Source organism: Ixodes scapularis, unplaced genomic scaffold (genome assembly GCF_016920785.2).
Source record: "Ixodes scapularis isolate PalLabHiFi unplaced genomic scaffold, ASM1692078v2 ptg001864l_1__unscaffolded, whole genome shotgun sequence".
In the NCBI taxonomy this organism is placed as follows: Eukaryota; Metazoa; Arthropoda; class Arachnida; order Ixodida; family Ixodidae; genus Ixodes; species Ixodes scapularis.
Genome location: NW_024610203.1, coordinates 145,273 through 160,692, shown reverse-complemented (window position 1 = coordinate 160,692; position 15,420 = coordinate 145,273). Strand labels below are relative to the sequence as shown.

Sequence of the window (15,420 nt, the reverse complement as noted above, 5' to 3'; positions counted from 1 at the left end):
TATTGGTACGGACCAGGGGTGTCATCTCCAGTTGATGCAGATGCGACGTCAGTACTGGGCAGAGCAAGGGTGGGTGGCGAACTCGGGCACTAATCCATATCCTCATGGCGTGCGGTGGCGAGCTGACAGCTGTTTTTCTTTGATTCAGGAGCAGGTGGAAGAAAACATCTTGGCTTTGGTGGCTTTCTTTGTTTTGGTGCCGCGCTGCAAGACATAAAACGACATTGCCGAGAGGGTCATGCACATAGGCATACACTGCTTCCTCCTCGCAACAAGTGATCAGGGTTCCTTCCGATGGCTAGATTACAAGCCACTAGCGTTGGCCAATGTAAGTCATTGCGGCTCTGTACACTGCAATATGCTGATAATTTTCATACTAATACCTCATATATATGTAGTGAGAAGGCAGATCTATTGAACCCCTGCTACCACCCCTTTGGGCAACCGGATGTATACTATCCCTATTGAAAAAGGCCAATATGAACTCGGCTTATTGGAAATATTGTATTCCAATGAAGTTGATGGAAACCAATAAAAACTTATTGTTATCCGATTAAGCCAATACGCACGATGGGAATTCATATCGGAGCACAATATCCCGATATAGTGTGCGGTTATTGGTATACAACAGGATATTGGAGCACAATATCCCGATATAACTTGCGGTTATTGGTATACAACACGATATCGAAGCACAATATCCCGACAGAACTTACGGTTATTGGAATAGAATACGACACCGCGTGCATATTGGTGACCGACATGGACATACTGTGCGGCCACACGATATATAAATATCGGTCGTCGATCACGGGCCCAAAGGAGAATACAATATCGCGTGGATAAATCTCAGAACGAATTCCAAGTTACCAACATGAATTACGTCGGCATATACCGCGGACTAAGAGGATACGTAACAGAGTATTGATCGCCCGTGAAGCAACATGTGGATATCGGTACGCCCACATATACGACATTGCGTGAATGATATCGTAGAACAGCAGGAGTTACCATACGGCAATACGAGAGAGAACGATATTGGAGGTGGATACACACAGAACACAAACGTTCTGCGTTGCAAACACATTCACATTGATCGAAAGCGCAAGTGCACGTACGGCACACAGTACACACAGCCTCGAGCGCTTGATATGCTAGACAACCACCAAACCATTCAGAATAACTAGCTGGGACATCCGCGACCTACTTTTCAATGAGAAAGCCCAATAACGACGTGCTCATTAGAGTGATCGTTTTCAAACAAATGTTAATTGCAGTTTTAATGCAACAAAAGTTAGGTTACCGACGTTGGAACCCAAATCGAACGCGATACGTGACAATGTCAGTTCGCACGATAAAATAATGAGGATTAATGGGCTTGACAGGTCACGTGCTTCTTACCCGCACATTTATCAATATTGACCCACCTTTCTGGGTAATCCTACGTCGTACACAAAATCCACAACCACACGCGAGCACATTCCACCCACCACTCTTCGTCGCCTGTTTCGCAAGATTCACACACTGTAAAAAACGACGGGAAAAATATGCGCATTTGCGCCATCAAACGATACGTTACAGACTCGTTTTACGAGAAAAGTTTCCATCGTCAACCCGCGCGCGCGAAAGCTCGAGCGCTCGAGCTTCGGAGGCAGTTCGAACTCCGAAGGTAGGCGAGCCTGCGCGCATGCGCTGCCAGACAAGCGGCTGAGCGAGCCGCCGAGATTGCGCCGCCATTGCGCAACGACCGCGACCGCGCCAACCCGGCGGAACCGACGGACAACAGCTCAAGTTCGTCGCGCACTTTCCTTGTGGGTTCCAAGTGAAACCAACACACTTTCAATCGCTTCGAAAGGTACGTATAGACGACTTTATTACTTGCAGCATTGAGTGCTTTGGTACACACATATCAAAGTGAACACTGAAGGACAGAAGGGAGACATGATGTTTTGAAATCGCAGCTTATTTGAACGCATGCGTCCCCTGCTGAAAGCGTCTGGCTGTGCTCTGTTGCAGACGTCATTTCGACTGCGTGTACTCTGATGTAACGTCAGTCAGTGTTTACACTCGGCTAGCTATCACTCGGCTTGTTATCTCATGTGCGAAATAGACGTAGAAACCAGCGCCTCGTCTCTTTCGCATATTCAACCTCCAGCCCCCTGGCTCCCAGCGTGCTTACCGGCGCAAACCGTTCGACGTGTTGGATTCGTGGGCTCGTTCGAAGAGGCGTTGTTTAACGCTCACGAGTCGCCGAAGTGTTACCGGAGCTTCTCTTTACGAAAGTCGCGATCGACGCTGGGCTCTGAGCTCGTACTTTTTTCTTCCCTGGTAGACTAAGGAATCCCGGAGAAAAGCTCACCGGAGAAAAGCTCACCGGAGATAAGCTCACCGGAGAAAAGCTCACCGCAAAACCGGCGTATGCGGAGAAAAGCTCACCGATTTTTTTTTTCTTTTTATATGGAGGCTTTTGGATCATGCGTAACATGTATCAATTTATTATCATTAAAGTTAGTCAGCTTTGTCAAAAAGAAAATGTCCTTTTTTGTATTATTTGCAAAGCTTATTAAGTATATTTCTCCCAAATTAATAATGGCGGGCCAGTGTTTTCTGCGGCTTACTTTCTCGGCAACTAAAGCCTAACTGAAAATTTTATGAACTTGAATAACACGAAAAAGTTCGAAAACTTATGTCTCCCTAAAACCCAAAAATCAAAACTGTAGACACCGAAAATCCGAAAGTGCATGCGCAACAACGCGGTGGCTGAAATTCTCTTTGAAGCTTTTATTGACCTTTGAAAACAGGATAGAACAGTCAGTAGGATATCGAGGCTTCTTTCTTCCACGGACATGCACGTTTTCTAGCCGTTGGTGCTGGTGTGTCCGCACGTTGCCTTTAGTGATAGTGCCCTATATGCCCTATATTGTGACCTATATAAGAAGTAGGCTTCCGTAGGGTAGCGAGTAGGGCGAGTTGGTGAACGTTATGCATGATGAAAACCGCTCAAACGACGACGACGGAGTGAAGACAACGAACACGACAGGACGAAGCTGTTCTCGCAACTAAAGTTTTCTTAGTGAAATTAACAGAAAGAAAACAGCGTAGCCGCCACTGATTACATCAACAAACACCTATTTAACTATTAGGCACTACAGAATATTTGGAGCTGAAACGGTTCACCACACCGCTATTCATATTAGCTCACAAAGAACAAACCTCTTTATTTGACAGAGCTACCGACGGCGCACCCTCAGTTGTTAATAAATTGTCTTTTTTTACCGCTGTACGATGTTTTGATATCATTTTTGCGGCTTCGTTAATATACAGAAGGGGTGATTACCAATTCCTGAGGAATCACTGACTATGCCCAATGACCTTCAAGAATATTACAAGAAAGGGGACATTTTTTTTCCGATAAGTTAAAAAAAGATCGGTGAGCTTTTCTCCGCATCTGCCGGTTTTGCGGTGAGCTTTTCTCCGGTGAGCTTATCTCCGGTGAGCTTTTCTCCGGTGAGCTTTTCTCCGGTGAGCTTTTCTCCGCCGCCCAGACTAAGAGTGCCGACCATTCATCTGTGGTGCCGACTGGCGCCGTACGAAGTTGAGAAAAGCTAGCGAGTCTGTCAGATTTTCGTGACGCCGCCCAACCTTTCTGCTACCGGCTGCGCTCAACAAATAAAGTAAAAAAAAAACAAAACAAAAACGCGTTTTTTTATTTTCAAATTTTTTTTTTTGCCATGTTTCATTTTAGTCGCTGGAAAGTAAATCGCGGCCGTACGTCGGTTGACTCCCGATTACTGTCTCTACATCGTAGATTGTCTCACCACAATGGTGCCTCGTTGGTGTGATCTTATTCTGATATCGTTACATCTTGCTTTTTCATCTTGGCACACTTCTAGACGACCTTCTACACGTTGCACTCCTTGTCGACATATAGAGACAAATCTGAAGTCGCTGTTTGCTCACTCCTTGGTGCACATATTTCATGTTCAACATCAGGTATCTGAAGGAGGCGCCATGAAACCCTGGAGTTTGTTTAGAGGCACCTCAACATACTGTATACAAGTGTCGTTTTGTGTGTTATAGTTTCCTACAAAACCAAATTGCACTTTGTTCGTAATATACCCTATAACTGTTCACAACAATTAAAGTTGCTATGAAACATTGGCCACGAGAGGTGACTCGGCCAACGCAGCCTGAAAATTCCTCGCATAATTTTCTTCATGGGTCATTTTGGACATTGACAAATTTTCTTGTGAATAATGAGTGTTATGCACATGTGTTCTACTTTTCGTACAGGTACTTCAGTTAGATAAACCCCAGCAAAGGCAGCAAGACAGTTTCATGGAGTCACACCAAGGATGACTGCATTCCTGCTCGAGTCCCGAGTCTTGTCACCAAACTTCATTGAACATAATGGTACATTCCGTTTCCTTAACTTCTTCTTCTGAAATGTGTTATTTTTTTATTGTTGCTTTTTTCTATTGAAAAAAGGGTAGTACAACGTTTAAACACCCAATCTTTTTTTTTTCTTTTTGTAAAATGTGTAGTACATCGTTTAAACACCCAAGCGTTCATAAATGGTCTCTGTACCAGACAATAGGGTGTCTTATACTCTGTTTCATACTTAGCGTGCAACGCTGTCAAAGGTACTAAAGTGGTGCGCATGAAAAAATAGAAAAAGTGTTACTCCGCGCATTTCGTGGACGAGTGGTAGAAGGTGCTGCTCTGGCGATATTGACGTCTCGGTGGCCGTGGTTCAAACCCATTTTACGCGCAACGTTTTTTTTTTTTTTTTTTTCTCCTTTCTTTTTTAGACATTCTTTTTCTGCAAGATTGTGTGCATTGACGAAGTGCATATTTCAGTTCCTCCTTCTTGATTTTTATTTATATGTCGCCGAGAGGCCAGATTTCTACCATCTGGTCTGCCGCTTTGCAAGTGTTATTTGCCTCCAGCACCGAGTTATATTTTTCTTTCGTGCAGCGTGGAATGAGGAATCGCCCTGATAGCGGCCTTGTCCCAAAATTTATAATAAAACATTAACGACAATAGTTGTGGCCTGTACAGTTTATTTTGAAATAGCTGTCAAAGGTAGGAATCTCCCTCTCGGAGCACTTGCAATGCACCTTCAGGCGAATGGCGTTCTGTGTGAACTCGTCATGCTTGATGGTCCCCGTGCTCGAAATTTTCTTGTTGCGAGGTCTTTGCTTCGGGGACGCCACCTTGCCAGATAGGCACTGTGCCTTGCACTTTGCGACAGTACACGGCACACTCCAGTGTCGTTACTGGCCGTCTCCAGGACTTCACGACCGAATTCTCCGGTTAATGTGTTCTTATACTCCCGTACACGTTGGCGATCATCTGCTTGCACTCTTTCAAGATTTTCGCACAACGAATCTTCGAAAACATCCGAGCAGGAAAGGTACTTGAGCTTGCTGCGTAAGACGCCATCTTCTCAAAACCAGCGGCTGCCACACGGATGAACACGAAAACAATTTAAGGTGGTTTACATTATCTTTTCCTTTTTCTTGAAAAACATTTGTGCTTCGTTAAAATCATAACGCCAATATCAGTTACTAGCCCCGAGGAGGCACATTTTCCGACTTTTTAAAATTTTTCTGCAGGGGACGCACTATCTTATGGGGCGAACGTAGGCACGGTCAGCAATGCAAACCGGTGCGCTAGCTTTGACTGCGTTGCACTCTATGTATGAAACAGACTATAGGATCGCTTCAGACGGGGCAACCTTTCCAGCAATTTTGGGGCTGCTGGCGGGTTGTTCCCTAGTTTTCCCTAGATCGACGCGAATTGCTGAGATTGGGTCCGGCTCGAAGCGGACGAGCAACTCTGACTACTCGGAGATGTTTGAAGCGGCAGCAGCCAATCAGGAATGCAATATTTTCACGTGACACCCCTGTGGTCGTGATGATGAGAACTGAGGACTTAGTTCTGGTTTGAAATGGACCATTTTTGAAAATAAACTGTTTCAAAAAGACGAGTTAGTATGCTCAGCCCAATTTAAAGATATAAAAACATGTTTTTAGGATATAACTGTGTGTCTAAATACTGTAAGAAAAATAAAATTTCATGATGATGATGGAAACTCGTAGCAATTCGGTTGCTGCATGTGAACGCGGGCGGCCCGTGTTGTTGGTGTTGCGACATGAAGTTGCTGGGCGAAGTTGTTCCGTCTGAAGCGGGCTTTAGGGAACTGAATTCAAGGGCCGTGGAGCTCTGGGGGCAAGCCCACCTGGAAACATTTTTTTTTTCCTTTTTGCCTTTTTTAGTATTTAAATACATATATATATATATACATATATACTTTTTTAAGTTTTAACATATAGATGCATAATTTACACACTAATTCATTTTCAGAAGCGCTTTTATTCACACTCTGTGGCTTTCTAGTGCTTGCAATAGCTTCTCGGTGAGCTAATGCCAGCTCTGCAAAGGGAGAGGGATCTTCCCACGCTTTGCAGGCTGTAAAGCTGTGGCTTGCACAGCTCTAGTGTGTCACACCTCACTCACTGGCTCCATCGCGAAGCATAGGTGCTTCATGAGTCGCGCCACACAGTAAGCCCAAAAAACGGTTGGGTGACAAACCTGGGACCATTTGTCACTGCACTCAGCATCTGGTATGGTGGCATGGTCGGGGCATGAAGCAGGGGTACAGCTTGGAAATGCTGATCTTCATGACATTTTAAACACATTTTTCATTACTTTTGTGTCGAGTTGTCAGCATTCTAAAGGTGAGAAAGCAAGCAGCAGTGACAGCAAGAAAAGAAAAATTTAAGACCGCTTTCACCAAGAATCAATTACGAGCACTAGAAAGGCATGGAGTGTAATTAAAACGCTTCTAAAGGTGAATTAGCGTATAAATTAAGTACTTGTGCCTCAAAAATACAAAAAAACAATGTAAATATAGTTATAAGGATAAAAATATACACCAGGAGGACTTAAACCAAAACTACAGTCTGTAAGTTTGAAATTCGACACCTTAAACCACTTGGCCACCACCCAATTTTATTTCCAGGTCGTTCATTGAGGTATATGAATTTTGTTTGCAGCTGTCGGCTGCAAGAGAGATTGCCTTATTTTCATTTACTTTACTATTCCCACCAAATATGACAAGTGATAAAGAATAGAACCTCATTTGGTTGGCCGAGGCACTGTGCTTGCATGAAGGCAAACTAGCCTGTCTTGCTGTGTTCATATTTTGTTTCATCATCTGTTTAGGATTCTGTTGTCGCTTTCATCAAAAGAAGAAAAAAAAAAAACTGACTAATTCTGACTTATTCTGGTGTGCAGGTACCCTTGGCAGTAAACTCTGCTAGATGGGGCAAAATATAGATACTTTTTTTAGCAAATATGCATCGTTTTAGCAAAATGAGCTACACTATTTGACTAACGTGAAACAGAACGAGCCTCTCCACTTGGGTCTTTTTTCATCTCTCGCAGACACTATTTCCTGCTTTTTGTGGTTTGTATCAGACTTTTGTATTCTGTCCGGCCAAAGCATCTGTGTTACACTAAGACTGGGTTCTTTAGGATATCTACAGGTATTCTTCGCAGCAAATGGCTTCCAATCAGGAACACGAGTTCGTTCTGGGCCACCGAGAGCAAGAATTCTCAAGGTGAGCTATTGCCCGCCTATGAGTTTTGTATTTCATTCCTTTTGAATGCCATAACTTATGTGTAGTGGTCTTGCATTAGTATTTTGTTGTCTCTCTTCTGCAAAAACACCCAAGTTTGACTAAGACCAGGTTCTTTCTTATACATGCAGGTCTTGGTGGCAAGCACCAGCCAATCAAGGCCAGAAGTTTGCTCTTTGCCGCGCAAGGCAAGTGTTTTCAAGGTGAGTGATTCACGCCTATCTGAGTTGTGCGTTTCATTCCTCACAGACACTCTATTTCCTGTCTGTATAGTGGCCTTGTTTAAGGCTTTTGCGCCTCTGTCCGGCCAAAGCATCTGTGTTAGACTAATCTTTAGGATATGTGCAGCAATTCTTGGCAGCAAGTGGCTGCCAATCAGGAACACGAGTTTGTTCTCGGCCACCAAAAGCAAGTATTTTCAAGGCGAGCTATTGCCCGCCTATATGAGTTTCAGCAGTCGTCAAGGAGCGCAAAATCAAAGCCCGGGGGTTGGCCATTGCAAAAATGTTGACTCGGAAGCGCATAGGGAGGAAGCTTTATAAAAGTATCCACCTGCTTCTACAAGACAAACCAAAACTAAGAATGTGGGTTCCATTTGAAAAAAAAAACAAAACAACATTGTCAGCCCGAATTAACTCGGGGGCGGCACTGAGCAAACAAGTCACGGTACGAGTATGCTTGGTTCAGGCGTTTGTAGGGGTGTTAGATGATTCGGTGTTTTCTAAAAAAAATTTTTTTTTTCTAAAAGTGTGGTGGTCGAATATTCAGGGGTGGGCATTGAGTCGGGATGTTAAGGTAAAAATTTCATCCACATGCCGGGATTCATGTGCCTTGTCCCCCTAGCGAGGGGGACAAGGCCTTCAAAATTTTGGGTTCGCAAAAGGGGTGCATCAGTATTGACGTCTCATTTTACATCATTCGTCTCAATTTAAAACGCACTATAAATGACATGCCTGAGATTCGTTTGGGTGCACTTCCTCTCAGCAAGTATATGGTTCTGTCTCAAAAAGGTCTAATCTGATGTTGACCGCTCCTCAGGTCTCCACCGACGATTCATCAGGACGAGACCCGACCGGGACACTAGGGAGGAACGGCTTAAGCAAGGGAGGCTACATATACGATAGCTTCTTGCGGACAAGAAACGAAAATAGATAGATGGTGTGTGTTTCATTTGCTATGCCTTTTGGCGTGCACATTATGTTTGTTATGTTTCAACATTCCTGCAGAGTTTGGTTTCAACTATTGTAAAATACCGAGCATGCGCCCAAGTCGCAGAAGCGCCTACCCTCTGATTCGGAACAATCCGCAAATAAGCAAAGGGCATACCAGACACCCATCCACCTGTTTTGAGCCATGCTCAAAATATTGAAAGAGCACATGAAGCGTCAGGTGCTGTGGCGCCTTTGCCACAATAGCGCCAGTCGCAGGGTTGACAGATCCGTGACTGGCGCAAGCCATGGCATGGCCTTTGGGAACCAGGGAATTGAGATTAAAGAAGTAGCGCAGAAATTGGAGGCGAGTGGTGAAGGTGAGCGGAGTTAACAGAAAACAAGGATGAAGGGAGTTCCGTCGCATGAGGCATCTGTGTTTCGTGCAGGTAATTTTGAGTGTGGTAGGTGGCTACCCAAAAAAATTGTTACTTGGACGTAACTAATCGCAAACCTCTCTTGCAGTTTCCATGGCCCACAAGCCAGCCGGCGCCAGTTCGTTCTCGTTCAAAGGTGAGGATTCCAGATTTTCTAGATTGCTCTGAAGCAGCAATACTGAAGCCAGAGAAGCGGTACGGCATATTTAATTGACAGAACGACTGGGGACGCTTTCACTGAAGCTTGTTTTGCTGCAATACACGCTTGTATTGCAGCAAAACAAGCTTCAGTGAAAGCGTCCCCAGTCGTTCTGAGCTCCGTCAATTAAATATGCCGTACCTGTTGTCTGTCTGGCTTCAATGTTGCTGTAGGCGACAAAACGTGTGCCCAGTTTTGTCACAAGAGGCATATTATGTCACGCACATGTAATTTTGAATTTATCGGGCTTAGTGTGCTGTAGGTGGCTGGTCAAAGAAATTGATACTTGGACGCAGCTAATCGCAAATCTTTCTGGCAGTTTCCACAGCCTAAGAGCCAGCAGGTCCCAGTTTGCTTTTCTTCAAAGGTGAGAATTCCAGATTCCCGAAGGAGGAATACTGAAGCCATATGACCGGTACAGCATTTCTAATTGACGGAGCTCAGAACGACTGGGAGCTCCTGCATTGAAGCTTATTTTTCTGTAATACACGCGAGCGCAATTGACGTATGCCTAGTTACGTCGCAAGAGGTTATCTATGTCCCGCGCATGTAATTTTTTAATCTTTCCGACTTAGTGTACTTGAAGGTGACAGCGCAGGAAAAATCGAACTCACACCAGACACTCAGGAAGACAAGCACACGCGCTGGACTTACAACTCTTTTGTATTCGACTGCATCATTTTTCTCTTCAGCGTCTGGGTTGACTTTTCAGAACGTGATAAGTAGAAGAAGTAGCACAAAATACAAAGGAAAATTCTAAAGAGAAGGCAAAAGAACAGTAAAAGAGAAGACAAATAAAGAAACGGAAAAAATATCTATACGAAACACATTTACAAATTGTCCCTCTCCCTCATCGCTATCATTTAGATAGAAATTGCAGCTCTTTGGTCGACAGCGCTATAGAAGGACTACTTACACACTTGTCCTTCAGCTGTGCTATCCTTTCCGCTTCCATTATTTCTCTAGTCAATGCGTCTCTACTCCTACCTATTACAGAACAATTTTCAAAATGTGCTATACAGCCACAATCGCGACAATGGATTCCCAAGTGTCCAGCTACGACTCGGTGGGTGTTATAAAAATGCTCTCTTAAACGATCAGTCAAACACGTTCCAGTCTGGCCTACATACTCTCTAACACATGAGAGTGGGACAAAATATACAACTCCTTCAGTACAATTTACAAAGCTCTTTTGGTGCTTTTTCGAACTACCAACTTCCCGGTGTGCCGATCCGTTTACCTTCCGGCACAGGCTTAGAAGCTTATTTGGTGCTGAAAAAGCAACATTAATGTTAATGCAGTTACCTATCTTTTTTGGACCGTGCGGAACTTTATGTATATATGGAACAACGGCCGTCCTTTTCTTTTCTGTATTGCGTTTAGGTCGTTCACCCCATCTTATTCTCTTTAATAAATCCTCTGCCACGGCTGTAAGTAATGCACTAGGATATCCTGTTGACTTTAACCTGGCGATTTGAGCATCAAAGCTAACCTTAATTGAATGAATACATGACTTATTGCTTTTCAGACCGCGTCAGGATATTTGCAAGGTGGTTTCCTTGAACTGCTCACCGTATATTTTAAATCTATGTTTGCGTGTTGGGAGGGTAACACCTTTCTCCAAAAAGCAGGGGTATGCATTGGTTCATGCATAGTACCAGTTTTGAGTAACCTTTACCTCGCGCATCGGGGCCGGATCCTTTCACGTAGCTTAGATGCTTCTTCTGTTGTGAAGGTGTTTCGCTTTGTACATGATTTTTTGATTGTGCTAGATTGTGCAGCTAAGGACTTTCAAATATTAGTCTCTAATGTTCTTTCCTGTTGTAAATCCTGTATAGATCCACCAGAAATCACTCATGAGCTCTCCACAGAAGGCTCCTTACGGTTCTTGGACCTCAGATTAATTTTTTCGGAGCATCATGTATGTTGGTCATACAAACCGAGAGGGAAGAAACCTCTTAATTTTCAGTCAGCACACTCCAAGCTTGTTAAGCGAGGCATTGTTAAATTATGTCTCACCAGTGTGCTTAATAAGTCTTGTATTCATTCACTTAAGGTTAGCTTTGATGCTCAAATCGCCAGGTTAAAGTCAACAGGATATCCTAGCGCATTACTTACAGCCGTTGCAGAGGATTTATTAAAGAGAATAAGATGGGGTGAACGACCTAAGCGCAATACAGAAAAGAAAAGGGTGGCCATTGTTCCATATATACATAAAGTTTCGCACGGTCTAAAAAAGATAGATAACTGCATTAACATTAATGTTGCTTTTTCAGCACCAAATAAGCTTCTAAGCCTGTGCAGGAAGGTAAATGACGGCACGCCGGGAAGTTGGTTGTTTGAAAAAGCACCAAAAGAGCTTTGCAAATTGTACTGAAGGAGTTGTATATTTTGTCCCACTCTCATGTGTTTAGAGAGTATGTAGGCCAGACTGGAACGTGTTTGACTGATCGTTTAAGAGAGCATTTTTATAACACCCACCGAGTCGTAGCTGGACACTTGGGAATCCATTGTCGCGATTGTGGCTGTATAGCACATTTTGAAAATTGTTCTGTAATAGGTAGGAGTAGAGACGCATTGGCTAGAGAAATAATGGAAGCGGAAAGGATAGCACAGCTGAAGGACAAGTCTGTAAGTAGTCCTTCTATAGCGCTGTCGACCAAAGAGCTCCAATTTCTATCTAAATGATAGCGATGAGGGAGAGGGACAATTTGGAAAAGTGTTTCGTTTAGATATTTTTTCCGTTTCTTCATTTGTCTTCTCTTTTACTGTTCTTTTGCCTTCTCTTTAGAATTTTCCTTTGTATTTCGTGCTACTTCTTCTACTTCCCTATTGAAAAAGGCCAATATGAACTCGGCTTATTGGAAATATTGTATTCCACTGAGGTTGGTGGAAACCAATAAAAACTTATTGTTATCCGATTAACCCAATACGCGCGATGTGAATTCATATCGGAGCACAATAACCCGATATAGTATGCGGTTATTGGTATACAACAGGATATTGGAGCACAATATCCTGATATAACTTGCGGTTATTGGTATACAACAGGATATCGGAGCACAATATCCCGACAGAACTTACGGTTATTGGAATAGAATATGACATCGCGTGCATATTGGGGACCGACATGGACATACGGTGCGGCCACACTGGCCACACGATATATAAATATCGTTCGTCGATCACGGGCCCAGAAAGAATACAATATGATATGGCGTGCATAAATCTCAGAACGAATTCCAAGTTACCAACATGAATTACGTCGGCATCTACCGCGGACTAAGAGGAAACGTAACACAATATTGAACGTCCGTGAAGCAACATGCGGATATCGGTATGCCCACATAATCGACATCGCGTGAATGATATCGTAAAACAGCAGGAGTTACCATACGGCAATACGAGAGAGAACGATATTGGAGGCGGATGCACACAGAAACACGAAAGTTCCGCGTTGCAAACACATTCACATGGATCGAAAGCGCAAGTACTACGTACGGCTGTTGGTACGGCACACAGTACAGACAGCCTCGCGCGCTTGAAATGCTAGACAACCACCAAACCATTCAGAATAACTAGCTGGAACACCCGCGACCTACCTTTTATTGAGAAAGCCCAATAACGACGTGCTTATTGGAGTGATCGTTTTCAAACAAATGTTTATTGCAGTTGTTGTAATGCAACATAAGTTAGGTTCCCTGTGTTGAAACCCAAATCGAACACGATGCGTGACAATGTCAATTCGCACGATAACATCACGTGCATGTAGTTGCTTCTTACCCGCATATTTATCGATATTGACCCACCTTTCTGGGTAATCCTACGTCGTACACAAAATCCACGACCACATGCGAGCACATTTCATCCACCACTCTTCATCGCCTGTTTCGCGAGATGCACAAACTGTAAAAAACGACGTGAAAACTACGTGCATTTGCGCCATCAAACGATACGTTACAGACTCGTTTTTTTTTTGAGAAGGCAAGTTTCCATCGTCAACCCGCGCGCGCGAAAGCTCGAGCTTCGGAAACAGTTCGCTTTGGAGCGTTCGCAGGGAGTAGGCAGTTCGCTTCGCGCTTCGCCGCGAGCCCAGCGAGCCGGCGAGCCTGCGCGCATGCGCTGCCTGCGCTGTAGCCAATCGAGTCAGCGAGCCGCCGTCCGAGCCCAGCGGCCCCAGCCGCCCCAGCGGCCGAGCCAAGCCTGGCCGAGCCGTTGACGCCAACTGCGCAGCGACCGACCCGGCGGGTCGGCGAGATTGAAGGATGACAGTTCGTCAAGTTCGTCGCGCACTTTGCTTGTAGGCTCCAAGTGAAACCAACGCGCTTTCAATCGCTTGGAAAGGTACGTATACACGACTTTATTGCTTGCAGCATTGAGTGCTTTGTATACACAGATCAAAGTGAACACTGAAGGAGAGAAAGGAGACATGATGTTTTGAAATCGCAGCTTATTTGAACGCACGTGTCCCCTGTTGAAAGCCTCTGGCTGTGCTCTCTTGCAGGCGTTCTTTCGACTGCGTGTACTCCGATGTAACGTCAGTCAGTGTTCACGCTCGGCTAGCTTCGCTATCCTGTTATCTCATGTGCCAAATAGACGTAAAAACCAGCGTATTGTCTCTTTCGGATATTCAACCTCCAGCCCCCCGGCTCCCAGCGTGCTTGCCGGCGCAAAGGCTCGTTGGGCTCGTTCGAACAGGCATTGTTTGAAGCTGACGAGTCGCCGAAGTGTTACCGGAGCTTCTCTTTACGAAAGTCGCGATCCACGCTCGACTTCGAGCTCGTACTTTTTCTTCCCTGGTAGACTATGAGTGCCGACCACTGATCTGTGGTGCCGAATGGCGCCGAACGAAGTTGAGAAACGCTAGCGAGTCAGTCGGATTTTCGTGACGCCGCCCAACTGCTCTGCTACCGGCTGCGCTCAACAAATAATGTAAGAAGGAAACAACAACAAAAAAAGTGTTTTTGTTGTTGTTTTCCACCTCATTTAACGCAAAGTAAATCGCGGCTGTACGTTGGTTGACTCCCGATTACTGTCTGTACATGCTAGATAGTCTCATTACAACAGTGTCTCTTTGGTGTGATCTTATTCTGATATCGTTACATCTTGCTTTTTCATCTTGGCGCACTTCTAGACGACCTTCTACACGTTGCACATCTTGTCGACATGTCGCTGGTGTTTGAGACAAATTGGAAGTCACTGTTTGCTCACTCCTTGGTGCACATATTTCATGTTCAACATCGGGTATCTTAAGGAGGCGGCATGAAACCCTGGAGTTTGTTCAGAGGTACCTCAACATACTGTATTAGAGTGCCGTTTTGTGTGGTGTAGTTTCATACAAAACGAAGTTGCACTTTCTTTGCAATATACCCTATAATTGTTCACTACAATTAGAGTTGCAATGAAACATTGGCCACGAAAAATAACTCGGCCAACGCGGCCGAAAAATTTCTCGCATAATTTTCTACATTGGTCATTTTGGACGTTGACAAATTTTCTTGTGAGTAATAAGTGTTATGGACATGTGTTTCTTCTACTTTTCGTACAGGCACCTCAGTTAGGTAAACCCCAGCAAATGCAGCAATACAGTCTCATGGGGCCACACGAAGGATAACGGCATTCCTGCTCGAGTCCGAGTCTTGTCACCGAACTTCACTGAGCATAATGGTACATTCCCTTTCCTTAACTTTTCCCTCTAAAATGTGTTTTTCTGTTCTTGTTGCTTTTTTTCTTTTGAAAAAAATGTTAATACAATGTTTAAACACCCGATGTTGTTTATTTTTTTTTATTTTTCTAAAATATGTAGTACATCGTTTAAACACCCAAGCATTCGTAAATGGTCTCTGTACAAGACAATCGGGTGTCTTATACTCCATTTCATACATAGCGTGCAACGCTGTCAAAGGTACTGAAGTGGTGCGCATAAAAAAATAAAATAAAAAAAATGCGTTACTCCGCGCGTTTCGTGGACGAGTGGTAGAAGGCACTG

General features: G+C 44.2%; 1 long non-coding RNA gene across 1 annotated transcript; it reads left to right on the top strand.

Moving 5' to 3' along the window:
* Positions 1–14,223: 14,223 nt before the first annotated feature.
* Positions 14,224–15,091, top strand: LOC121834619. The gene is made up of 3 exons (XR_006077289.1): positions 14,224–14,363; positions 14,566–14,718; positions 14,980–15,091. It is a non-coding gene; the product is annotated as an uncharacterized LOC121834619 (long non-coding RNA).
* The last annotated feature ends 329 nt before the right edge of the window (positions 15,092–15,420 follow it).